The sequence below is a fragment of the Ovis canadensis genome, chromosome 10, assembly GCF_042477335.2.
Source record: "Ovis canadensis isolate MfBH-ARS-UI-01 breed Bighorn chromosome 10, ARS-UI_OviCan_v2, whole genome shotgun sequence".
Classification (NCBI taxonomy): Eukaryota; Metazoa; Chordata; class Mammalia; order Artiodactyla; family Bovidae; genus Ovis; species Ovis canadensis.
Window position 1 is genome coordinate 74,623,275 of NC_091254.1, and position 27,627 is coordinate 74,650,901.

Genomic DNA, 27,627 nt, shown 5'->3' on the forward strand with positions numbered 1-27,627 from the left:
GAAATGTCTATTTAGTTCTTTGGCCCATTTTTTGATAGGGTCGTTTATTTTTCTGGAGTTGAGCTGCAGAAGTTGCTTGTATATTTTTGAGATTAGTTGTTTGTCAGTTGCTTCATTTGCTATTATTTTCTCCCATTCAGAAGGCTGTCTTTTCACCTTGCTTATATTTTCCTTTGTTGTGCAGAAGCTTTTAATTTTAATTAGATCCCATTTGTTTATTTTTGCTTTTATTTCCAGTATTCTGGGAGGTGGATCATAGAGGATCCTGCTGTGATTTATGTCTGAGAGTGTTTTGCCTATGTTCTCCTCTAGGAGTTTTATAGTTTCTGATCTTACATTTAGATCTTTAATCCATTTTGAGTTTATTTTTGTGTGCGGTGTTAGAAAGTGATCTAGTTTCATTCTTTTACAAGTGGTTGACCAGTTTTCCCAGCACCACTTGTTAAAGAGATTGTCTTTACTCCATTGTATATTCTTGCCTCCTTTGTCAAAGATAAGGTGTCCATATGTGTGTGGATTTATCTCTGGGCTTTCTATTTTGTTCCATTGATCTATATGTCTGTCTTTGTGCCAGTACCATACTGTCTTGATGACTGTGGCCAGAACTAGAACAAATAATTTCAAGATTTGTATGGAAATACAAAAAACCTCGAATAGCCAAAGCAATCTTGTAAATTATTTTCTGATCAATAGTGTATTTATTTTTTGTATCTTCTTACAATTAATATGTCTATGCATATAATTTATATTCAATGACTGGTGACATTTTCACTGAAAATATAATTTTGAATTCTGTGGTACAGAAAACTAAATATTGGATCAGTTCAGTTCAGTTCAGTCGCTCAGTCATGTCCAACTCTTTGCGACCCCATGAATCGCAGCACGGCAGCTCTCCCTGTCCATCACCAACTCCTGGACTTCACTCAGACTCACGTCCATCAAGTGGTGGATGCCATCCTGCCATCTCATCCTCTGTCATCCCCTTCTCCTTCTGCCTCCAATCCCTCCCAGCATCAGAGTCTTTTCAATGAGTCAACTCTTCGCATGATGTGGCCAAAGTACTGGAGTTTCAGCTTTAGCATCATTCCTTCCAAAGAAATCCCAGGGTTGATCTCCTTCAGAATGGACTGGTTGGATCTCCTTGCAGTCCAAGGGACCCTCAAGAGTCTTCTCTAACACCACAGTTCAAAAGCATTAATTCTTCGGCTCTCAGCCCTCTTCACAGTCCAACTCTCACATGCATACATGACCACAGGGAAAACCATAGCCTTGACTAGACAGAACTTTGTCGGCAATGTAATGTCTCTGCTTTTGAATATGCTATCTAGGTTGCTCATAACTTTTCTTCCAAGGAGTAAGCGTCTTTTAATTTCATGGCTGCAATCACCTTCTGCAGTGATTTTGGAGCCCCAAAAATTAAAGTCTGACGCTGTTTCCACTGTTTCCCCATCTATTTCCCATGAAGTGATGGGACCAGATGCCATGATCCTCATTTTCTGAATGTTGAGCTTTAAGCCAACTTTTGCACTCCCCTCTCTCACTTTCATCAGGAGGCTTTTGAGTTCCTCTTCACTTTCTGCCATAAGGGTGGTGTCATCTGCATATCTGAGGTTATTGATACTTCTCCTGGCAATCTTGATTCCAGCTTGTGCTTCTTCCAGCCCAGGGTTTCTCATGATGTACTCTGCATATAAGTAAAATAAGCAGGGTGACAATAGATAGCCTTGACGTATTCCTTTTCCTATTTGGAACCAGTCTGTTGATCCATGTCCAGTTCTAACTGTTGCTTCCTGACCTGCATACAGATTTCTCAAGAGGCAGGTCAGGTGGTCTGGTATTCCCATCTCTCTCAGAATTTTCTGCAGTTAATTGTGATGCACACAGTCAAAGGTTTTGGCACAGTCAATAAAGCAGAAATAGATGTTTTTCTGGAACTCTCTTACTTTTTTTGATGATCCAGCAGATGTTGGCAATTTGATCTCTGGTTCCTCTGCCTTTTCAAAAATCAGCTTGAACATCAGGAAGTTCATGGTTCACGTATTGCTAAAGCCTGGCTTGGAGAATTTTGAGCATTACTTTACTAGCATGTGAGATTAGTGCAATTGTGCAGTAGTTTGAGCATTTTTGGCATTGCCTTTTTTTGGGATTGTAATGAAAACTGACCTTTTCCAGTCCTGTGGCCACTGCTGAGTTTTCCAAATCTGCTGGCATATTGAGTGCAGCACTTTCACAGCATCATCTTTCAGGATTTGAAATAGCTCAACAGGAATTCCATTACCTCCACTAGCTTTGTTCGTGGTGATGCTTCCTAAGGCCCACTTGACTTCACATTCCAGGATGTCTGGCTCTAGGTGAGTGATCACACCATCATGATTATCCGAGTTGTGAAGATCTTTTTTGTATAGTTCTTCTGTGTATACTTGCCACCTTTTCTTAATATCTTCTGCTTCTGTTAGGTCCATACCATTTCTGTCCTTTATCGAGCCCATCTTTGCATGAAGTGTTCCCTTGGTATCTCTAATTTTCTTGAAGAGATATCTAGTTCTGTTCTTTCTGTTCATTCTGTTCTTTCCTCTATTTCTCTGCATTGATCGCTGAGAAGGCTTTCTTAGCTCTTCTTGCTATTCTTTGGAACTCTGCATTCAGATGCTTATACCTTTCCTTTTTCCTTTGCTTTTCACTTCTCTTCTTTTCACAGCTATTTGTAAGGCCTCCCCAGATAGCCATTTTGCTTTTTGTGTTTCTTTTCCATGGGGATGGTCTTGATCCCTGTCTCCAGTACAATGTCATGAACCTCATTCCATAGTTCATCAGGCACTCTCTCTATCAGATCTAGGCTCTTAAATCTATTTCTCACTTCCACTGGATAATCATAAGGGATTTGATTTAGGTCATACTTGAATGGTCTAGTGGTTTTCCCTACTTTCTTCAATTTAAGTCTGAATCTGGTAATAAGGAGTTCATGATCTGAGCCACAGTCAGCACCTGGTCTTATTTTTGTTGACTGTATAGAGCTTCTCCATATTTGGCGGCCAAGAATATAATGAATCTGATTTTGGTGTTGACCATCTGGTGATGTCCATGTGTAGTCTTCTCTTGTGTTGTTGGAAGAGGGTGTTTGCTATGACCAGTGCATTTTCTTGGCAAAATTCTATTAGCCTTTGTCCTGCTTCATTCTGCATTCCAAGGCCAAATTTGCCTGTTACTCCAGGTGTTTCTTGACTTCCTACTTTTGCATTCCAGTCCCCTATAATGAAAAGGATATCTTTTTTGGGTGTTAGTTCTACAAGGTCTTGTAGTTCTTCATAGAACCGTTCAACTTCAGCTTCTTCACTGTTACTGGTTGGGGCATAGACTTGCATTACCATGATATTGAGTGATTTGCCTTGGAGACGAACAGAGATCTTTCTGTTGTTTTTGAGACTGCATCCAAGTACTGCATTTCGGACTCTTTTGTTGACCATGATGGCTAGTCCATTTCTTTTGAGGGATTCCTGCCCGCAGTAGTAGATATAATGGTCATTTGAGTTAAATTCACCCATTCCAGTCCATCTTAGTTCGCTGATTCCTAGAATGTCGACATTCACTCTTGCCATCTCCTGTTTGACCACTTCCAATTTGCCTTGATTCATGGACCTGACATTCCAGGTTCCTATGCAATATTGCTCTTTACAGCATCGGACCTTGCTTCTATCACCAGTCACATCCACAACTGGGTATTGTTTTTGCTTTGGCTGCATCCCTTCACTCTTTCTGGAGTTATTTCTCCACTGATCTCTAGTTGCGTGTTGGGCACCTACTGACCTGGGGAGTTCCTCTTTCAGTATCCTATCATTTTGCCTTTTCATACTGTTCATGGGGTTCTCAAGGCAAGAATACTGAAGTGGTTTGCCATTCCCTTCTCCAGTGGACCACGTTCTGTCAGACCGCTCCACCATGACCTGCCCATCTTGGGTTGCCCCACAGGCATGGCTTAGTTTCATTGAGTTAGACAAGTCTGTGGTCCTAGTGTGATTAGATTAACTAGTTTTCTCTGACTGTAGTTTTAATGTGTTTGCCCTCTGATGCCCTCTTGCAATACCTACCATCTTACTTGGGTTTCTCTTACCTTGGGCATGGGTTATCTCTTCACAGCTGCTCCAGCAAAGCACAGTCACTGCTCCTTAACTTGGATGGGGGTATCTCCTCACTGCCGTCCTTCCTGACCTTCAAGGGGGGATGGCTCCTCTAGGCCCTCCTGCGCCCACGCAGCCACCGCTCCTTGGATAAGGGGTGGCTTCTCTCAGCCACCGTCCCTGGCCTTGGATGTGGGGTGGCTCCTCTCGGCCATCGCCCCTCACCTCGCCCCTCACCTCGGACTCGGGGTAGCTCCTCTCAGCCATTCCTGCACCGTCTCAGCCTGGCACTCTTGGTTGCTGCCCCTGACCTCAGGCAGGCGTTTACTCCTCTTGGCCACCGCCCTTTGGACATGGGATCCTCCCAGCTTCTGCCCCTGACCTCGGATGTGGGGCAACTCTTCTCGGCCGTGCTTAGTGCGCCAGTTGCAGGTTAAATGATTAAATTTACATAAATTCATGCATATAGTTACTATTTAAACAATCCTAAATCAGTTGAAAACAAAATTTGTATCAGATATACTCAGTATTTATCTATGTGTATAAGACAGAAATCATCTGGGATACTGACATAGCATGGATAAACAATCACATTTTCAGTTCTCATCCAGATGCTTGTGATAGTAAATGCACAACCTATGTTTGTTTGGCAAGTTATAGTTATAGAAATAGTGTTTGTTATAGTCTGCTGAATAAATTTACCCATCTTTTGTCTGCTTACATGATATGTCAGAATGTGTAAAATCCTTTAAAATTATTTTAAAGAAAGCTATGAACCAGCCAAACTTATATTCACATCCTGCATGGCAATTACCATATTTGATGGTTGTCAATTCCTACTGGTAGAAATTAACACTCTAAAGTTGTAGTTTTATTGCAGATTCCCCATTTGCAGTTAATTTTCAACATGACAAACCGGGACATAGCTAGTCAGATCCAACTGTGTTCATTATTCATTTTGTTCAGCAGCCCTGCAAGACTGATCTGAACATAAAGATCACACTGGCTTTAAATAGAATTCCACAGAAGGCAAAACAAAGTGAAAGAAAAAATCCTTGCATATCCTATGTGTGTTGCTCAAAGGAAAAAAATATATATTGTAACAAATTATTGTTTCTATTGCAATATCTTAAGTGCATATTTTCCCAGGTTTAAATTAATAACTGAATTACTAAATTTGAAATTGCACCTATTTTATGCAGTTTAACTTTCAGTTTGGGGGGAGGGGGCAAGGTTAGGAATTTATACAAATAAATTTTAAAACTTTATTTTTTAAAAAAACATTATTATGAAAAAATTTTAGAATACTAGAAAAGACTTTAAAAATAAACATATCTGATCTTGACATTTAGAAGAAAAGTTTGATACTCTTATTTTAAATAACTTTTTTATGGCAACATTTTCACTAGATATTTCATTTATACTCCTCTGAAACAAAACATTTTATATCATAGTTCTATGAATAATATTGTGTTCATTTTATATAGACCTAAACAACTGGCTAATCTATAATACATTTTAACTTTTGGCCCTCTTTGCAAAAAAGAGAACATTTTCCCATTTGATTCCCCTATTATTTATCTGATATTTTCCATTAGGAAAACAAAATCATTTCAATATTGAGGTTGAACTAATACAAATGCAGGTTAGGTGTGAAAATCTATTTCAAGGATTTCCAAGTAAAAATGATATGCACATAAAACTTAATAATCCAAAATAACACAAAATCACTCCCTTTACCTCAACTGTCCTATTGCAGTTCTTATAATAACTTTTCAATTCATGCTACCAGTTTTGGATAGTTTTTCATAAATGTCCACTATTGTACTTTTCACTTTTTTCTTTATAATATGTATGTATAAAACTATACTGTGATAACGTGCAATGAAAGTTGAGCATTGTAACACACAATGTAGACTGATGGATTTTATATTAACTTGCAGAACCAAAAAGGAAGTAGATGCTTACTGATATTTTAGATAAGTCACAGCATACCTCGAAATGTAAAAAATGCTTCCTCATTCATAGACACACTCTGTTTTAGTAAACAAGCTTAAAGTGCCATAATAGGATACCAAAAACTGATGACTTAGACAACAGAATCTTATTTTCTCACAATTGTGGAAGATGGAAGTTCAAGATGGGAATAATGGCAGTTGCTGGTGAGGGATCGCCATAGCTTAGGTAGATATCTACACTTGTGTTCTCACGTGTCTTTTTCCTGTATATATCTGTGTGTGTGTGTGTGTGTGTGTGTGTGTGTGTGTGAGTGCCCTTGGTGTCTCTTCCTTTTCTTGAAAGGACATCTGTCCTATTAGATTACGTAGATTATGGCTTCTCACTTATGACCTCATTTAACCTTGCACGCATGATCAGTTGCTCAGTCGTGTCCAAAGCTTTGTGACCCCTCACAGTAGCCTGCCAGGCTCCTCTGTCCATGAAATTTTTCAGGCAAGAATACCAGAGCGTGTTGCCAGTTTCCTCCTCCAGGGACTCCCCTAGTAGTTCAGTGGTAAAGAATCCACTTGTGGTGCACGATACTTGGATTAAATCCCTGGGTTGGGAATATCCCCTGGAAAAGGAAATGGCAACCCATTCCAGTATTCTGGCCTGGGAAACCCCATGGGCAAGGAAACCTGGCAGGCTATGGTCCATGTGGTCTCAACAGAGCTGGACACAACTTAGTGACTAAACAAGAAGAAAATACTTTTCATGGATAATGTAGTATAGAGTGGGTCCCTTAAAACGATGATAGGTAACAAGCATATTAAACAATACAACTATTTACAAATCAGTGTGAATTGATCTATCAACTTTTATTAATACTAAATAAAAGATTGTGAATAAGTAAAAAAGAAATGGATGTGTACTAAGGACACTGATACCTCAGAAGAAGAAAGTTCAAACAATGAGAGAACTATCGAAAATGAAGCAGGGGGGCTGGAATGAAGACAAAAAAATCACAGTCATGCCTAAGTCTAGAGTCAAATCTGATGACAATACATTCATTAAAATGTTATTTATGCTAAATCTACTATAGGTTGTATTGTCTCTAAAAAAGTTAGTAAGGAAGGTAGTTAACTGTAGTTTTCAAAAGTTCTAAAATAAAATTTGGAGATGAAAAAGGCCTTAAAAACAGAGAAATATTATGCTGTGTTTTGCCATCAGCCAGATTATTTAGACCATAGCATTAGATAATGTTAATAGGAAAAAAAATATTGTTTTGCAGAAATGAAGTGATTAACAGATTATGAAAAAATCAAATATTCCAAGTAATATCTTCATAAATAAAATGCTATTTAGAATAAATATATACTTGTGCATGCTCAGTTGCTCCAGTCGTGTCCTATTCTTTGCGACCCTATGGACTGTAGCCAGACATGGGATTCTCCAGGCAAGAATACCAGAGTGGTTTAAATATATATTTATTTACTTGTACTATGCATTGTATTTATTATAAGGGGAAAATTGGGTCCTGTTGTCAAACAAACAAAACAAAACCCTTAAATTAAGGTGTTAGGACTCTTTCCTATTAAACTGTTTAAAGAACCCCCACAACATATTACATTTCAAACATGACTTACTATTCAATTGATTAATGAGGAGATTAATTTAGTGGTTTATCATATTGTCAGAAATGTGAGCAAGATAAATTAGTTTATTTCAAGTCACTGTGTTGTATAGTAGTTTGTTGTATATCAATACATAACCAAAAGAGTGAAATAATCATTTTTCATATCTATTTACTATTTTATATTCTATCAAAGTGACTATGAAGTTAATTTAATGAATCATATAACATTATATTTTCCAGTGCTCCTAGTTGACAGTTATATTTACAGTGAAAAAATGTTGATGTAAATAAGCCCACAATTTTTTCCTTAATGTCTATTATTTATATCTGTATTTAATATAATCTCTTACTACCATTGACATCTCTCTCCATCTTCAATCTTTTACTTTAATGGGTAGGAAAAAATTGTTAAGTAATACAAAAATATACAAAGGAGCACTGGTTGGGGGATTCTCTGAAACATTTGGTCTTTGGAAGATCCAGGGTGAACATGAGGTGGAGGCAGATTTTATGGAAAACATGTAGAAAATACAGTGATTTCAAGTAGAGGAAAAGGAAACATCTTGGATGTGTGGCTTGGATGGTTACCCAGAAAGGAGGAACTGAAAATATCCCATACTGCTCCTACAGTATTGCATTGGAGGTGATGGAAGTGCTAAAGGGCTCACATTAGCCATGAAACAGAATGTTTTTCTGGACATTAATAAAGACCTTTATAGTGAAGACAATGGAAGTCTAAACTGAAAAAGGTTTACAGAGAAGTCTTATTGAGGAGTAAAGAGAATGAAACCGTGATTCCAAATGAGGTGAATTTGTTTGGCATATTGAAAGTATTCAGACTCAGTAGGCAGAAGAACCTCGTAATATACAATTTGTGTTTTATATGATCTCTTGGAATATTTAAATGACTTTGTACTAGTACACCTTGTTTTTTGGTTTACATGTCCATTGAAAGTCTGGGAATTTAATGTTATATAAAGTAGGTGAAGTAAAAAGTAACAGGAAAAGTAGAACATTTTATTTTAATAGCAAGTGATGCTTTTCAAGGAATTTTATGTAAAGGTTAATTTTATCACCCACATTTCATATAGAGGAAATTGACGCTTAGAGATATCAAATTATTTGAGTGCTGCGACTTTTTATTTGTTTAGTGTTCTTTGTTTACCTTATGTGGAGAATATCAGATTTACTCATTCAGTAATTTTTTAATTAAGGTTTTACTTAAAAGTTTAAGTAAAAACTATTTATTTGAAAAGTTTACCTTTATTTTACTTCTTTAAAAATTTACTTGGTATTTCCTCCTATTAAATAATTAGCACACTAATTTTTTATAGATGAAAAATGCAACAAATTTTCTTTGATATTTTATCTTAATCTTGGCCTCTGCTATATAGGTTATTTTACTTTGTTCTAAGCACTTTAAATTTCTCTATAAACACTTTAACATGATTATTTAAATGACTACTCTTTGAAATGTCCCAATATTTAGTTACCTACTCAAAGACTTGTCATATACCTTCTAAATGTTAGACAAATGATAGTGTCCTTTACACAAATAATATGTTTTTACATCTGATTTGGCAATATGAAAAGAGGAAATGTTGTAATAAAGATGGGTTTATATCATAAAAACAAGCACTTCACAGTTCAAACAATTTTGTTACTTTAATAACTAATGCATTATTATTATTATTACTATACTTCTAAAAATGATGATGGAAGAATATAATTACGAGTACCATGAAATTGATGCAGTGGCTCCTGAGATTATGTGAGGAAGAAATATTGAAGATTTTCCCTTCTCCATGGAATGATGAAATTCAATTATCTCTATTACCCAACTACAAATTGTGTAAGAATATGCTCTATCACTATGTCATATTATCTTGTTACCATTATTAGAATTCTATCTCATGCCTTCTCTTCTAAATTCCTCATCCTCTTATTTAAAAATATTTATGATAATAAAATGGAGAACAAAGGAAATTCATAATAGCATATCAAGTTGTTTTACTCTGATATAAATCTACCATGTTCCTTCTATGCCAAATGAAACTAGGTCAAGTTTGGATATGTGATATATGTTAGCATTAGAAATTAAGATAATCAACTAAGAAAATCAGGTCAGTGTGCATTCCTAAGCAGGATTGACAGAAGATAAAATAGTTGTAAAGATCAAGAGATTATAGATTTAGACTTTAGCTTTTCTATGAAAATAGATGCATAGATTGCAACTCCAGTTTCTCTATGATTTAGATGTAATTTTCACGGCAAAAAGTCGGTTTGGCAACATTTTTCTTTTAACATAAATTGAGGAAGTCTAGCTCTCCAACTTTATGTGCTAGATAAGATTAAATAAAATATAGAAAACACACTGCTTGTTTACTAACTGGCAACAAGAAAGATTTCTTATTGAACCAAGAAAGTAATTTACCTATAAAAAAGAAAAAAAAAAAAGAAAGGATTTTATTTTTAAGAAAATATTGTTTAGCATATTTTCAATATTGAAGAATATGTTTTATTATAGGAAATTTTAATACATTTTTTCAAGCTACTGAAACACTGCATAAGAGAAACCAACTTTATTCAGATGTTATAAGTGTTAATCCTTATCCTCGTCTAATACTTTAAGCAAGGAAAGCTAATCTGGATTTATGTCCTCTGAATAATGTCCTATATTTAAATATGATGTAATCTCTTATTTCTTCCACTTGAAATTTCTATTTTCTTTTTCATTTGCATGCAGCTGTCTTCTATTGTCTTTATATAAATTCCATTATCTGCATCCAAGTAACCAGAAAATCAAGGAAAGAGGTTAAAATCTAACAGAAGAGCAAATGAAATCATAGTGGTTTCATCACAGAATATTCATCAGAAAGTCCCTCCTATTGAATTTTTACAGCTTTATTATTTATGAATTTTATCTAAGAAGTTATGCAAGCATAATGAACCAAATGCTTTCTTCTTTTCATGTAACAGATAGAAATTCAAAAACACAGTTCAGTTCAGTTCAGTTGCTAAATTGTGACTGACTCTGCAACTCCATGGACTGCAGCATGCTGGCCTTCCTGTCCATAACCAACTCCCAGAGTTTACTCAAAACTCATGTCCATTGAGTCGGTGATGCCATCCAACCATCTCATCCTCTGTCATCCCCTTCTCCTCCCACCTTCAATCTTTCCCAGCATCAGGGTCTTTTCAAATGAGTCAGTTCTTCACATCAGGTGGCCAAAGTATTGGAGTTTCAGCTTCAACATCAGTCCTTCCAATGAATATACAGAATTGATCTCCTTTAGGATGGACTGATTGGATCTCCTTGCATCCAAGGGACTCTCAAGAGTCTTCTCCAACACCGCAGTTCAAAAGCATCAATTCTTCAGCACTCAGCTTTCTTTATAGTCCAACTCTCACATCCATACATGACTACTGGAAAAACCATAGCTTTGACTAGATGGATCTTTGTTGGCAAAGTAATATCTCTGATATTTAATATCAGTCTTGTTTTTGCTGACTGTATAGAGCTTCTCCATCTTTGACTGCAAAGAATACAATCAATCTGATTTCGGTGTTGGCCATCTGGTGACATCCATGTATAGAGTCTTCCCTTGTGTTGTTGGAAACTCTGGGATTTGGTGATGGACAGGGAGGCCTGGCATACTGTGGGTCATGGGGTTGCAAAGAGTCAGACATGACTGAGTGACTGAACTTAACTGAAGGTTGGTTATAACTTTTCTTCCAAGGAGTAAGCATCTTTTAATTTCATGGCTGCAGTCACCATCTGCAGTCATTTTGGAGCCCAAACAATAAAGTCTGACACTCTTTCCACTGTTTCCCCATCTAATTGCCTTGAGGTGACGGGACTAGATGCCATGATGTTAGTTTCCTGAATGTTGAGTTTTAAGCCAAATTTTTCACTCTCCTCTTTCAATTTCATCAAGAGGCTCTTTAGTTCTTCACTTTCTGCCATAAGGGTGGTGTCATCTGCATATCTGAAGTTACTGATATTTCTCTCAGGAATCTTGATTCCAGCTTGTGCTTCCTCCAGTCCAGCGTTTCTCATGATGTACTCTGCATATAAGTTAAATAAGCAGGGTGACAGTCTACAGCCTTGACATACTCCTTTCCCGATTTGGAACCAGTCTGTTGTTCCATGTCCAGTTCTAACTGTTGCTTCCTGACTTGCATATAGATTTCTCAAGAGGCAGGTCAGGTGATCTGAAATTCCCATCTCTTTAAGAATTTTCCACAGTTTGTTATGGTCCACATAGTCAAAGGCTTTGGCATAGTCAATAAAGCAGAAGTAGATGTTTTTCTGGAACTCTCTTGCTTTTTCAATGATCCAGCAGATATTGGAAATTTGATCCCTGATTCTTCTCTCTTTCCTAAACCCAGCTTGAACATTGTTGGGACCTAACAAATGCCATGATAGGCTTCAGGGACTAAGGTAGGACTCACGGGAAAGGCTGAGTCGTTGCCCAGTGAGGTCATCCCCGCAGATGCCAGGACTTGTCTAATCAGCATACTCCCCATAACCTGGTTTGAGTTTATCAGGACGTAAAAGACATCCCCCTGCAGCCAATAGCCAATTAGTAAATACCAGGAAACCCCTGCAGCCAATAAAGATTAGCCAATTATTAAATACTAGGAAACTCCTGCAGCCAATTAGCCCTTGCCAACTCTCTGTTCTAAAACCTATAAATACTGCTGTAAATCTGGGGTCGGGGCTCCTTGCTCCACTCCACTGCATTGGATGTGGCGGGAGGCCTAGATTGAGCTAGAAATAAAACCCCTTCATGCTTTTGCATTGCTGTGGACGTCTTATTCTCTCAGTTTTGGGGACTCGGACTCTGGGCATAACAAACATCTGGATGTTCACAGTTAATGTTCTGTTGAAGCCTGGCTTGGAGAATTTTGAGCATTACTTTACTTGCCTATGAAATGAGAGCAATTGTACTGAAGTTTAGGCATTCTTTGGCATTGCCTTTCTTTGGGATTGGAATGAAAACTGACATTTTCCAGTCCTGTGGCCACTGCTGAGTTTTCCAATTTGCTGCCTTATTGAATGTAGCACTTTCACAGAGTCATCTTTTAGGATTTTAAATAGCTCAACTGGAATTCCATCACCTCCACTAGCTTTGATGGTAGTGATGCTTCCTAAGGCCCATTTGACTTCACATTCCAGGATGTATGGCTCTAAGTTGGTGATCACACCATCGTGATTATCTGGGTCATGAAGATCTTTTTTTGTATAGTTCTTCTGTGTATTCTTGCCACCTCTTCTTAATATCTTCTGCTTCTGTTAGGTCCATACCATTTCTGTCCTTTATTGATCCCATCTTTGCATGAAATGTTCCCTTTGTATCTCTAATTTTCTTAAAGAGATCTCTAGGCTTTCCCATTCTATTGTTTTCCTTTATTTCTTTACACTGATCGTTGAGGAAGGTTTTCTTATCTCTCCTTGCTATTCTTTAGAACTCTGCATTCAAATGGGTTCATATTTCCTTTTCTCCTTTTCTATGAACCTTAGTCCATAATTCTTTAGGCACTCTATCAGATCTAGTCCCTTGAATCTATTTGTCACTCCCACTGTATAATCATAAGGGATTTGATAAAATCATCTTAAATAATATAAATCAGTACCATGTTTTGAGTCACTATTTTGCATAAATTCTGAGTTATGCATTTTCATGTTGTTGTTCAGTTGCTAAGTTTTGTCTGACTTTTTGCAACCCTATGAACTGCAGCAAGCCAGGCTTCCCTGTCTTTTAGTACCTACCAGTTTGCTCAAACTCATGTCCATTGAAGCGGTGATGCTATCCAACCATCCCATCCTCTGTTAACCCCTTCTCCTCCAGCCCTCAATCCTTCTCAGCATCAGGGTATTTCCAGTGAGTTGGCTCTTTGCATCAAGTGGCCAAAGTATTAAATTTTTAGCTTCAGCAGTAGTCCTTCCAACGAATATTCTGGGTTGATTTCTTTTAAGATAGACTGTTTTGATCTCCTTGCTGTCCAAGGGACTCTTAAGAGTCTTCTCCAGCACTTTCATAGGATTTAGCTATTTAGCCATTGGTGGTAAGAGGGGATAAATGTTTGAGGCATTATTATTAATATTAACTTGGCTTAATTTGAACAGAGCTGTAGAAACATCACAATATGATATCTTACTGCTTTTCATTAAAATTTCACGTATTTTCTGACCCACATTTAATGGCAGATGTGGGAGCATTTTCTGTGTTCTTCTAAACACTATGCAAATCTGTCATCAACGTTTCTTCATTTGAAAATTCTTGAACTTATAATTATAAATCATTCTTCTTTTTTTTATCTTTCTATAACCCCTTGTATGCTGCTGCTGCTAAGTCACTTCAGTTGTGTCCGAGTCTGTGCAACCCCATAGACAGCAGCCCACCAAGCTCCCCCATCCCTGGGATTCTCCAGGCAAGAACAATGAAGTGGGTTGCCATTTCCTTCTCCAATGCATGAAAGTGAAGAGTGAAAGTGAAATCGCTCAGTCGTGTCCGACTCTTAGCAACCCCATGGACTGGCGCTTACCAGGCTCCCTCGTCCATGGAATTTTCCAGGCAAGAGTGCTGGAGTGGGGTGCCATTGCCTTCTCTGATAACCCTTTGTATAGAGTATAACAAATTTAGAATATGTCAAATGTGCATATAAGATATGCTTAAATGCGTATGATTGAAGTAATAATGTTAAATAATTATTCAAATATGCTGCTGCTGCTAAGTCACTTCAGTCGTGTCTGACTCTGTGTGACCCCATAGACGGCAGCCCACCAGGCTCCCCCATCCCTGGGATTCTCCAGGCAAGAACACTGGAGTGGGTTGCCATTTCCTTCTCCAATGCATGAAAGTGAAAAGTGAAAGTGAAGTCGCTCAGTCTTGTCTGACTCTTCGCGACCCCTTGGACTGCAGCCTACCAGGCTCCTCCACCCATGGGATTTTCCATGCAAGAGTACTGGAGTGGGGTGCCATTGCCTTTTCCATCAAATATGCTACTGGTCCCTTAAGCATATTTTTCCTGTTAATACTTTTTTATCAACTAAAATGTATAATTTTTTTTCATATTTTCTGAAAATATACATTGGCTTACACATTATCTGTGTATGTGTGTGTGTGTGTGTGTGTGTGTGTGTGTGTTAGTCACTCAGTCATGTCTGACTCTTTGCCACCCCATGGACTGTAGCCTGCCAAGCTCCTCTGTCCATGGAATTATCCAAGAAAGAATACTGCAGTAGGTAACCATTCTCTCCTTTAGGAGATCTTCCTATCTTCCTGACTCAGGGATACAAGCTGGGTCTCCTGCTTTCTTCTTTTAATTATAACTTTATAATTTTAATTTATTATTATAACTTTTATAATTATAATTTTAATTCCTTCTTATAATTTTAAGTCTGCAGACAGATTCTTTCCAGTTTTTTTATTATTATTCTGAAGTTTTGGTAGATACAATAAGGATTTTGTTAATATCAGAAGGCTAATAATACTACTTTAAAATCAACAAGCCTATGCTATTTTTCAAAAGATTCCATAGAAGTGTTGCTGTCTGGGTCACAAACTGTATTAGCCTATTTCAAAATAGCACTATTAATTTCTATAAAGTCAAAGAGATCTGTGTTCTGTGTAGTTAACTATGAATTTTTGTTTCATGTGTGGTTAACTATGAATTTTTGCTTCATTCCTTTTCAGTGAATATATGTTTATTTTAAACATTCTGTATATCCTGATTTTCTGGGTATAGAAAGGGAAAATTACCTTTGAAAAATATATAATCTCAATTTCTTTCTTGTAAGAATTTTCATCTAGTACTCATGCAATCAAAAAATATTTTCATGCTTATACCACACAATTATTGTAATCTACCCTTTTCAGGGTGATAGGATTAAATGTCATGGTCTAGGAGTTTCTTGTTTATCTGGAGACACTTATAATAGGACCTTAAGTGTTAGAAGAGACTAGTGAAGCTAAATAAGGGACAGAGTTAAAATAAAATGAAATAAAATTGTCTCCAGTAAATTGCCTCACTCAACATATATTAAACCTATGAAGTATTAAATCATCAAAGTGCATATATTAAATCTGTGCAATTTTTCTTATGTCACGTATACCTCCACAAAGCTAAAATATAAAAATAAACTAGCATAAAATAAATTCTACATTGAAATAAAAGAGATTCTAATAATTTCTCTGAATGCAATTATATATGTGGCTGGCTTATTGTCAATGTTTTTAAAATGAAAGTTTCTATGACTTATTAACTTATATTTAAATATATGAATCTTTAAAGTGAAAATTTTCATAATGCAGTTTTCTAAAGTTTCAAAGCATGTGAGGAACTTTCATCTTCAAGTGCAACAAAAAGTCAGTTTTGGTTGTACAGTGTGTTCTTTATAAATATGAAATTAATCTTTGTCATGTATACTCTCAATAACACATTACATTGCATTGTACTACTTATATATTATATTTTCTTTTAAGTCAGAATGTTGACTCTATGCAGGTAAATTCCTAAAATTTCAAGTAAAATATCTATGTAGTTTTTACTTTTAATGCTTCTGTGTTTGAAAATTCCTCATTTTCTATAATATGCATTCTCTTAGAATATTTTTGCATACATAGCACAGAACTACGTTGAAACTACTTTAGGCTATATTTTCCCTCATTTGACTACATATAATCGTTTATTTAGATCAATTTTTCTAAGAATAGAAAATTTTTCTCCTGTTTCTGATTACTCATATGTTAATGACTTGTTTGCTTTATCTTAGTTAATTTTGCAAATTTCTTAATGCCACTCTGAAATTTTGTTTGCCATTTCCACTCTATTGAAATAATAATTTGTAACCTTTTAAACCCCAGGCCTGTGTAGAAATGACTTAAGTTTATTTTTAGGGAATGCCCTGTGAAAATTAAGGAAACCTCAACAATTGGGACTTGTGAAGACCTGTAGAGGGAGCTCTTATGCCCTACCACACATGGTCAATTACTGGAACAGGAAAATGTCAATTTCCTCAACAGGAAGACATCAGTTACTGACCCCAACAGAAAGAGATGTACCTCCTACTATAATACAGGAAGGTGAGGTGAAGTCGCTCAGTCGTGTCCGACGTGGGATTCTCCAGGCAAGAATACTGGAGTGGGTTGCCATTTCCTTCTCCAGGGGATCTTCCCGTCCCAGGGATTGAACCCAGGTCTCCCGCATTGGAGGCAGACGCTTTAACCTCTGAGCCACCAGGGAAGTCCATAAAACAGGAAGTACAACTATTATCCCTCCCCCGCAGGAGGAAAGAAGACTTCCTTCTTGCCCAATAACAAGCCAGGCCAATGTAAAACATCATCACTCAGCTACAGAAAATCCGTTGTTACCAGAACTTTTACTTTCTTCCAATAAATGTTCATTTTCTCTTTCATGATGACTTTTTTCCCTGTCCTGACTTCCATGTTGTGTAAAAGCCTTCCATGTTGTGTAACACACACACACACTCACAAACACACAATGAGTTTAGACAAAATAAATTTGAACTGTCCAAAACAGAGATAAGTTAAAAGTGGTAAACTCAATGATAGACAATTTTAAATGTGCCATTAAGTAACACAAAACTGTAAGTTGACACATTTTATAACTTCCCGTTACAACATATTAATCTGCTAATACATTTGGATTTTTTGTTAATATTACACCTATGTTTATTTACCTAAACACATGTTATTAAAAAATGGGTTGTATATCTAACTGAAGAAGAAACTGCAAGGTAAGGACAGAGTATCTTTATTTTAAACAAAAATATCATTAATGATTAAAAGAAATGGAAGAGTTTAAAAATACATGAATCAATCTCAACTCTTTTGATGGAAAGCTGTGTGTGTGTGTTTTCAGCAGAATGGCTATTTCTTCTGATATTTCTCTGAGAAGTAAGATTTGTCACATAGAATTTTATCAAAAAGATATGACAAATACAGACAAGGAAAGCCAAATTCTGTTCTATTTTTTGTCACATGTTCAGCATCCTGATACATCATAGAAGATAGATTTGACATTTTTTCTACTTATTAATCTGCTTTTAAGTATCATGCTATTTTTCTGTAGCATAGATAAATTTCTTCATAAAGTGAGTTACATTCTGTATAGTTAACAGATATATAATTGACATGTTTATATAGCCATTTTTAAAAATTATGCATTCTCATTCATCTCCTTTTGTATTATTAGCATAAAAGAAAATTTTGTCAACTAAAGCCTCTTCTGTGTTCAGAACATAGACAAAATATTTTCTGGGTCACTTTGTCTTTGATTTAAAAAACTTTAATGATATGTTAAATTTTCCTTAAGAATATTTTTGGTTTTGACTCTGTGTACCATGTCTAAGTGACTCTATTATTAAGTTCCATATGGTTAATTTAGAAAACATTTGTTTTCTTCTTGGTAAACATATTAAGGGAGAAATTATTGTTAAGATATATTAAATTGACACTGAAATGTCACTTTTATTGTCACAATATGTCACAATTATATTTCAAATGCAGATATAGAATTTCTTATATGGTTTTGACATTTGGAATAATCAGCAATATTTTTGCAAAAATTAGTATTTATTTTGTATCCCCCTCCAAATACACTTTGTTTCTCATTTTATGTCACTAGCATTAGGTCACAGTTTGCAGCAAGCAAGTTTGATTACAATATGTTACTGAAATCACAAGTAATATCTAGAAAAGAGGGTGCAAACCTGCACAACCTGATTCTGGAGTGTGTGGCCATAATAACTGTGTACTTTATACTGCCTCAATTTATATGCATATATTTTTGACTGACAAGAGAGAAGTTAGAGTGAATTGTCTCTGCTCAGTAAGTCATATTAATGTCATGAAATTAAGAAGATGTAAATATAAGCACCACTGTATTCAAGTTTTATTTTTCATACATCTCTAATCATCCTTATAGGCTGACAAACAATGACTCTGCTAGCCAAGTCCTGCCTTCAACCAATTTTGGCATGAAAAAAGTGGGTGGTGAATGGGAGTCACATGAACTTATTTACTGTTATTTACTAATCTTGATGTCTGCTTTCACGCTTCAATGGCAGATTTGAGTGGTGGCCAAAAAAGGCAATATAGACCTCAAAAATTAACTTATTTACTACTGATCCTTTATTCAAAAAATTCACAAAGCTTTGAGTTGTAAATTAACTCATTTCCATTCTTTTTTTTTTTTAAAAACAGCAGTATGCTAGGTTACTGAGGAAATGTCCATTCTCATTCTAGCCATAAATAGATTTTTGCTTCTATCTTGAATTATTTCATTAATTATATTACTTGTCAAAGTTTAATCGGTGTTGATGACCTAAAACAAATAGATGCCAGTTATTTCTCCAGGAAAAAAAAAAAAAAGCTTTATTTGGGATCAGTAGAGAACTGTGATTGAGTGTCTGCAACCATGGCAATCCACATGCATGTCCTGCACAGCAGGTGAATGATAATTCTTTTATAGAGATGAAAAGGAGATTGGGAGGGCTTTAGTTAACAGAGTCCATGGCTTTCCATTGATTGAGTTGTGCCAGGAGGGGGCTCTTCCTGCTGGGCTCTACTGTCATCACAGGCATGAAAACTACTTCTTCTGGTCTCCTGATTAATTGAGGTGTTTTGTGTTTTTTTTCCTTATTGTTATAATTAACATTTTCACCTTTTGAACAAGATCTTTTTCTGAAAGCATTGCTGAGGGACAATAAGATTTTCAAATTTCAGTGGCTTTGATCCCTCAGGAAAAACTTTTTTGGGGGTAGTTCCTCACATCAGAGGGAAAGCGCAGAGATTGAAAGCCTATTGAAGTCACATGTAATTAAGTAGAAGGGAGAACACTCAGGCATTTTTTATCTAAAGTTCATATATTATCAAGATCATACACATTGGAGATCATCTGAAGTGTTATGTCATCATCAGAATTTTGTTGACAAACTTCCAATAGGCCAGTTCCAAATATCTTCTCATCAGGAATCTGTCTCAGCAGATGTCACATGCTTCAATTCTGAGAACTGCTTATTTTAGGGTCAACAAATGGTGTGCAAGTTCAGTCAAGCTTCAGTACTTTCTCTAGATCTGTCACATGAATCCAAGAGTCTATTCCTTGGAATTTCGTTTCACAAGAGTTGATTAGTAGTACCCGATGGAGGCCTTTCCTTTGAGGATCAGGAGAGTTCTGATCTTCTGTTAGAGCTCTTTTTCTAACAGACACAATCTCTAGGTTGCAAGATGCAATGCTTAGTATTTTTGTCTTCTGAGAGTACACTGTGAAAAGATGACTCTTCCAAAACATAATTATTTTTAAAAGAAACAGTTAGACTTTCACAATATTAGAATATCTGTCTTAGGAACCAAGTGCATTGGGCATGCTGTGACTATCTCAAATAGTAAAAGTTTACGAGTTCCAAAAATGATGGATCTGAATTTTAGAAGAACCCATGGCAGTGACTTTGGCCAACGTATTTGGAGGTCTGCTACAAATTTTGTCAGTTGCATCTTAATGATGCCACTAGTGTGTTTAGCTAAACCAGAGAATTGAAAGTGGTAAGCACAGTCAAACTACTGCAAACCAGCAAAACAGTACAGGCTTTAAGTATTGGGCTAGTAAAATGGGTTCTTCAATTATTAATTTCAAGAAAATTTCCTCAGGTGAGATAATCTTTTACAAAAGGACTTTAACCACAAAAGAGGCAGTAAATTGTCTGCAATGGAAGGCTTTAGTCCAGTGTGAAAATATATAAGCCATGACCAGAACATATTCATACTGTTCATGGGGTTCTCAAGGCAAGAATACTAAAGTGGTTTGCCATTCCCTTCTCCAGTGGACCACATTCTGTCAGACATCTCCACCATGATCGGCCCATCTTGGGTGGCCCCACAGGCATGGCTTAGTTTCATTGAATTAGACAAGGCTGTGGTCCTGGTGTGATTAGACTGACTAGTTTTCTGTGAGTATGGTTTCAGTGTGTCTGCCCTCTGATGCCCTCTTGCAACACCTACCATCTTACTTGGGTTTCTCTTATCTTGGACATGGGGTATCTCTTCACGGCTGCTCCACCAAAGTGCAGCTGCTGCTCCTTACCATGGACAAGGGGTATCTCCTCACCGCCGCCCCTCCTGACCTTTATCATCCACCTATCCCTGTGCTACAGTTGAAAAAAAGAGCCCAGGCAGGCCAATAACCTGATCTTGCTCACCAGGTGAGTCCTGGGTGGAGGTGGAAATTACGCTACCAGGAGCAAAACACCCTTGGGGATTTGCTGGAACCATCCGTGTGGGAAGAGCGTCTCCTGCCTCACTCAAGCTGAGGCTCAATCTGGACCTCAGCAGGTTCAGTTCTAACCGCTGGCCCCTGCCTCTCAGAGAAGCGCCCTGCACAGGGTGGGCATCTAATAAAGGCAGCCTGTATTGCATGGACAAAAGCTCTCCCTTAAGCGGGTTGAATTCCAGGCCCTCCTGGCACCACAGAGGTCGGCGCCGCCACCCAGATCCTTTGCCCTCTTCTTCCTCAAGTTCTGCATGGGACAGCAGGGCTCACCAGCCTGGACTGCTGCGCCCAGGGATGATGCTAAGGCTGAAACTCCAGTACTTTGGCCACCTCATGCGAAGAGTTGACTTACTGGAAAAGGCTCTAATGCTGGGAGGGATTGGGAGCAGGAGGAGAAGGGGACGACAGAGGATGAAATGACTGGATGGTATCACTGACTCTATGGATGTGAGTCTGAGTGAAGTCTGGGAGTTGGTGATGGACAGGGAGGCCTGGCATGCTGCGATTCATGGGGTCGCAAAGAATCGGACACGACTGAGTGACTGAACTGAACTGAAATGAGAACATATTCATATCCATGAGACAGGAATTTGTGTGAAATTCATTTTCCAGACCTCAAATGGTCTATTAGTTAGCTTAAAATGTCTAGGAGCAGTACAGACCAGATTCATTGGACTGTACTTCTGACAATCAGGGCAAGTGAGGTAGGCACTTGTTGTGGCCTTGTTAATGCTTTCTTTTCAATACTGGTTTATGAATGCTGTAAGTTTGTCTGTAGATCAATGGTTTTAATGCATGTACAGTGGTGTGGAGTGGGAATTTTAGTCTCTGGTAGGTCTGGGTTGTTATATGATTAGAACTAGAGTATTCTCTTTTTATCAAACCAATAACTGTTGAATTCCGCCCCCCCCCCTTTTTTTTTCCTCTGAGGCCAGTGTTACACTTTGCTAGACAGTTTTTCTAAGATTTCATGTGGGGAAATATCCCTTCGGACCATGACAGAGGATTGACTGTTGCAGGTTCCTTTAAGAGCAGCATTTCTTGTGGAAATCTCAGCAAAGTGATTTCCCTTAGTTTCCAAAAGTCAAGTTTAGAGTGTCTCATAATCTAAATGATAAAAGGGGCATGTCAATGTATTGCAGCCAATAATTCTTGAACATACAAGGCCTTTTTAATTTTATTTCCACTGGAAGTAAGAAAACCTTGTTTCATAATATTCCAAAATCATGAACTCTTCCAAAAATGTTATCTACAGAGTATAAATATGGGCAGCTTTGCCTTTGGCTAAAGTCCAAACCTTTTTAACAGCATCTGCTTTAGTCTGTTGGGCTGAAGTAACCACAGGTAAGTATTCTGCCTTAACATCATCAAAATGAGTTGTAATAGCATACCCAACACACTATTTGCCATTGTCCACTTTTAAATAAGAACTGTTAGTAAACATTAAGAAGTCAGCCTTACCCAGTGGAATTTCCTGTAGATCATCGCAAGGAGTCAAAAGGTAATCTCTCAGTGGAAGGCAGTCTTGAGGGACTTCTTTAGTGACAGGGAAGAAGAGTATCTGGGTCGAGTTTGTTACAGCATAGAAGAGTTATGTGAGAAGCAGTTAAAATGACTTCACAGAAGTGAGTTAGCTGACTAAGAAATGTTGAATATGATGAAATTAAGGAGAGCTTCTTCTATATGAGGTATAAACAATGGTTACAGGAGATCCTGCAACAGTTTTTCTTTGTGGCTTTAACCACAAGGGCAGTAGCTGTAATGGCTCCAAGGAGAGGCGTATATTCCTGTGCTTTAGGGTTCACTTGTTGGGTTTAATATGCTATCAATTGCTAATGTTTTCTGTGTTTTGGTGCAAACTCCAAGGCATTCCCTTCCTTTGCAAATAAGGAAAAGGGGAATCTGATCATTGTGAATCCCAAGGGCAGTTGAGTTCATCAAAAGCACCTTTAAAGCCCTGAAGATTATGTTATTTGGTTCTTCCCATAAAGATGGGTCAGAGGGGTTATTGTTCAGTAAAACATAAAGAGGTTTGATTATAAGGGAGAAATTTGGAATCCAACTTAGGCAATAATCAACTATCCTAGAAACCTCACGGTTGGCACTTAGTTTTGAGTTTGGGGAAACTTAGGACACATTGATTTCGGTTTCAGTGTGATTATGGTTTCAGTATGTCACTACGAACAAAGCTAGTGGAGGTGAGGGAATTCCTATTGAGCTATTTCAATTCCTGAAAGATGATGCTGTGAAAGTGCTGCACTCAATATGCCAGCAAATTTGGAAAACTCAGTAGTGGCCACAGGACTGGAAAAGGTCAGTTTTCATTCCAATCCCAAAGAAAGGCAATGCCAAAGAATGCTCAAACTACCTCATAATTGCACTCATCTCACACGCTAGTAAAGTAATGCTCAAAAATCTCCAAGCCAGGCTTCAGCAATACGTGAACCATGAACTTCCTGATGTTCAAGCTGGTTTTCGAAAAAGCAGAGGAACCAGAGATCAAATTGCCAATGTCTGCTGGATCATGGAAAAAGCAAGAGAGTTCCAGAAAAAAACATCTATTTCTGCTTTATTGACTATGCCAAAGCCTTTGACTGTGTGGATCACAATAAACTGTGGAAAATTCTGTAAGAGATGGGAATACCAGACCACCTGACCTGCCTCTTGAGAAGCCTATATACAGGTCAGGAAGCAACAGTTAGAACTGGACATGGAAAACACACTGGTTCCAAATAGGGAAAGGAGTATGTCAAGGCTGTATATTGTCACCCTGCTTATTTAACTTCTATGCAGAGTACATCATGAGAAACCCTGGGCTGGAAGAAGAACAAACTGGAATCAAGATTGTTGGGAGAAATATCAATAACCTCAGATATGCAGATGACACCACCCTTATGGGAGAAAGTGAAGAAGACCTCAAAGAGAAGAAAGCCTCTTGATGAAAGTGAAAGAGGAGAGTGAAAAAGTTGGCTTAAAGCTCAACATTCAGAAAATGAAGATCATGATATCCGGTCCTATCACTTCATGGGAAATAGATGGGGAAATAGGGTCAGGCTTTATTTTGGGGGTCTCCAAAATCACTGCAGATGGTGATTGGCAGCCATGAAATTAAAAGGTGCTTACTCCTTGGAAGGAAAGTTATGATCAACCTAGGTAGCATATCCAAACGCAGAGACATTACTTTGCCAACAAAGGTCCATCTAGTCAAGGCTATGGTTTTTCCATTGGTCATGTATGGATATGAGATTTTGACTGTGAAGAAAGCTGAGCACCAAAGTATTGATGCTTTTGAACTGTGGTATTGGAGAAGACTTGAGAATCCCTTGGACTGTAAGGAGATCCAACCAGTCCATCCTAAAGGAGATCAGTCCTGGGTGTTCATTGGAAGGACTGATGCTGAAGCTGAAACTCCAATACTTTGGCTACCTCATGTGAAGAGTTGACTCATTGACAAAGACCCTCATGCTGGGGAGGGATTGGGGGCAGGAGGAGAAGGAGACAATAGAGGATGAGATGGCTAGATGGCATTACCAACTCAATGGACATGAATTTGAAAAACCTCCTGGAGTTGGGATGGACAGGGAGACCTGGCATGCTGTGATTCATGGGGTCGCAAAGTGTCAGACACGACTGAGCAACTGAACTGTCTGAATGACTAAGGACACCTTGAAATCTATCTAGACCCAAGTGTAACTCTTGTTCTGATATCAAATGTTGTAAATATTAAACCTGGATTTGGGAAAACTATATTTTTTTCTTTTACAACCTTGTATCTCTTTAAGTTTAAAAGCTTTAACAAGTAAATACTGTCTTCCTGTAAAGAGTCTTAAGAAGGAGAGAGAAGCAAACCATCCGCATATTGCAATACAGTAGAACCGCTAGGGAACTTTATATTATCAAAGTCATCCTTGAGGATTTGTGAGGAATAAAAAGGACTCTCAGTAGAACCCTGAGAATTACTGTCCAGGTAGATAATTTTTCTTACCAAGTGAAGGCATCAAGGTATCAAGAAGAATGCTCTAAATAAACACTAGTTTCTCTCATTATGCAATAAGAAGTCAGTGCCAACAAGATGACTATTGAACGATCAAAAGAATCAATTACAGTAAAAAATCAATTACAGTAAAAAAAAATGTCCAATGGAAATTAATGTTAGTAAGTGTGAGGCTTAGGAACAACTGTGTTTCCACTAGTAATAATGCTGTTTATTCCTGGGAGGTCCTGGCCACATCTCCACCCCTGGTCTTCAGGTTTTTCACCAGTAAAATGGGACTGTTACAAGGGCCAGTACAGTGGACAATTAGGCCTTTAGCCTGGTGAGCTTTCATTTTGGGCTTCATTCCTTGTAGAGCTTCTTATGGGATATTGATTAATTCTGGGAAGAGGTCTGTGGGGTCTATGTGAGTCTTAAAGAGAGGTGAGTTGTGAAAGGTTACCCTTACCACACTTTACCACTCAGAAAACAAATGGTACTTGTATGATACTTGTAAATTCTAACATTTACTTTCATTTGGCCAAGATAGCAAAAATAGCACACAGAAATTCATCAAATTACCAGGTCACAGAATTTGAAACCATTAGTCATTTCCATGATCACTATGGTTACAATAATGCAAAGATGCAATTCTTTTTAAAGAAAATGAAAAGACAACTATATAAAGTTAAAATGGCCAAAAAATAATTACGTGGTATGTAAAACTTGATCTTTCAATAGTCATCTTGTTGGCACTGACTTATAATTGCATAATGAGAGAAACTAGTGTTTATTTAGAGCATTCTTCTCTTAGAAATTTTCAGTTCAATAAAATTGAAGCTTTAGTTATTGTGACACACAAGAAATTAAGTTGTTTACTAAATTCATTAGAATAATTGCATAGATTATATTACATGCTTTAAAGGCAAATGCCTGTGTCTCATCCTACTTCTTTTAAATTACTATAGTTCCATACTACTTTTCTCCTTCATAAGCTTTAGTTCAGTTCAGGACATACAATCTTTTTCTAAATTCATAAAAGCAGCATGAAAGGACATCATTTTTGATTAAAATTTTTAAGGTAAAGTTATAGATGTATAATTAACTTAATTTAAGTAAAAATTAAACTTCTTAAATTGGCTTTTTGCTGATTGCAATTGTTTTTGCCTAATGAAAATTAAATTATCTTAATAGGAACATATTATTAGAGATGATTATGCAATTTTCCAGGATTCAGTGGTTCAAAGCTTTTCAGTAACACAAATATGTATCTGACAAATAGTAGAAAATCTAATATTATAATACTTACAGATTTTTAATTTAATAATGAAGCTATCTATTGTTACTTGAATTTAAAAAAGGGAGAGAATAGTATTAAATATTGTTTCATTTCAAATGAGTTCATAATTTGGATTTCAATGGTTAAATCCGTATCAAAATAATAAGATAGATTAGTTTTACTAAACTTGATATCCCATCACTTAAATAAGTTAAACATCATGATATATATTATGAATAAATTATATATATTATGAATAAATGATGTACACTGAAATTCTAGTGAGTTTTAAAAACCAAATTTTTTATTTTAAAGCAATTGCAAATTAACATTGCAAAGTTAGAATAGTTTTTTATGCATTATAGCTATTTTACATTAGCTTAAAGCAATTGTTTCTTTTAAGTGTTTCTATTTCTATGATATTTGGTCATGGCCTGGATGATGCCTCTTTGTAATAGTTTGAGATGTCAAGACACCATCTGGATTGCATTTCAAATGATATGTTTGTGGGTCTTGCATAGATTGTTTGGATTATAGAATAGCTGGAATCATAAACAGATATGGCATGTAGAATATACCATTCAACAAAAGCTGACTGTTTTTCCCAGAATATGGGAATAAATTACTAACTCCTTCAAGCTACTTAATTTTATAAATTTGTTTTACTCTATATGTATATAAAATGTTGCAACTGTAAAGAAGTTACCTTATGAAATGAAACCCAGTCAAAGTTCAAGAAAAATAATGAGTGGATTTACATAAGGAGCCAGCAGACCCTATGGGAGCTTTAGCATTTCCCACAGAATGGCTATGACCAAGATGCAAAAGCAGGAGAAAGAAATAAAAATACCCAAGAGGAACTCACAGGTGTGAGTTCTAGGGAGGATTGAATCTAGAAAGTTAACACAAGCTGTAGAAAAAGGCCAAGAGTGATCATGAAGAGTTCTAGTTCCTGCAGTATGTGAAGCTATATATGAGTCATCATTTAAGGCAACTTGGAGGAATTGAGATTAATCTGGTTTAATTTGTTCCCTTCAAGAGTTTACAGATCAGTACAGGAGAACAGTGTGCAGGTGACTGAAGTGGATGAAGTAAAACAAAATGCTCTAAATAATATATAGATTAAGTGAAAGTGAGTGAAAGTGAAGTCACTCAATCGTATCCAACTCTTTGCGACCCGTGGACTGTAGCCCACCAAGTTCCCCTGTCGATGGGATTCTCCAGGCAAGAATACTGGAGTGGGTTGCCATCTCCAACTCCAATATAGGTAAAGGCCAGTGTAAATTCGAGTTTATCTGAAAGGCCATCTTGGAAGAGGCAACACTAAAGGATAGGTAAGTAAGTTTTAAAAATGCATGGACATGATTTAAAGTTATAATACTGATTT

The 27,627-nt window shown here is 37.0% G+C and overlaps 1 pseudogene; it reads right to left on the bottom strand.

Moving 5' to 3' along the window:
* LOC138446794 (protein FAM53B-like) overlaps positions 1 to 27,627 on the bottom strand; it is a 162,695-nt pseudogene that overhangs the window by 101,446 nt on the left and 33,622 nt on the right.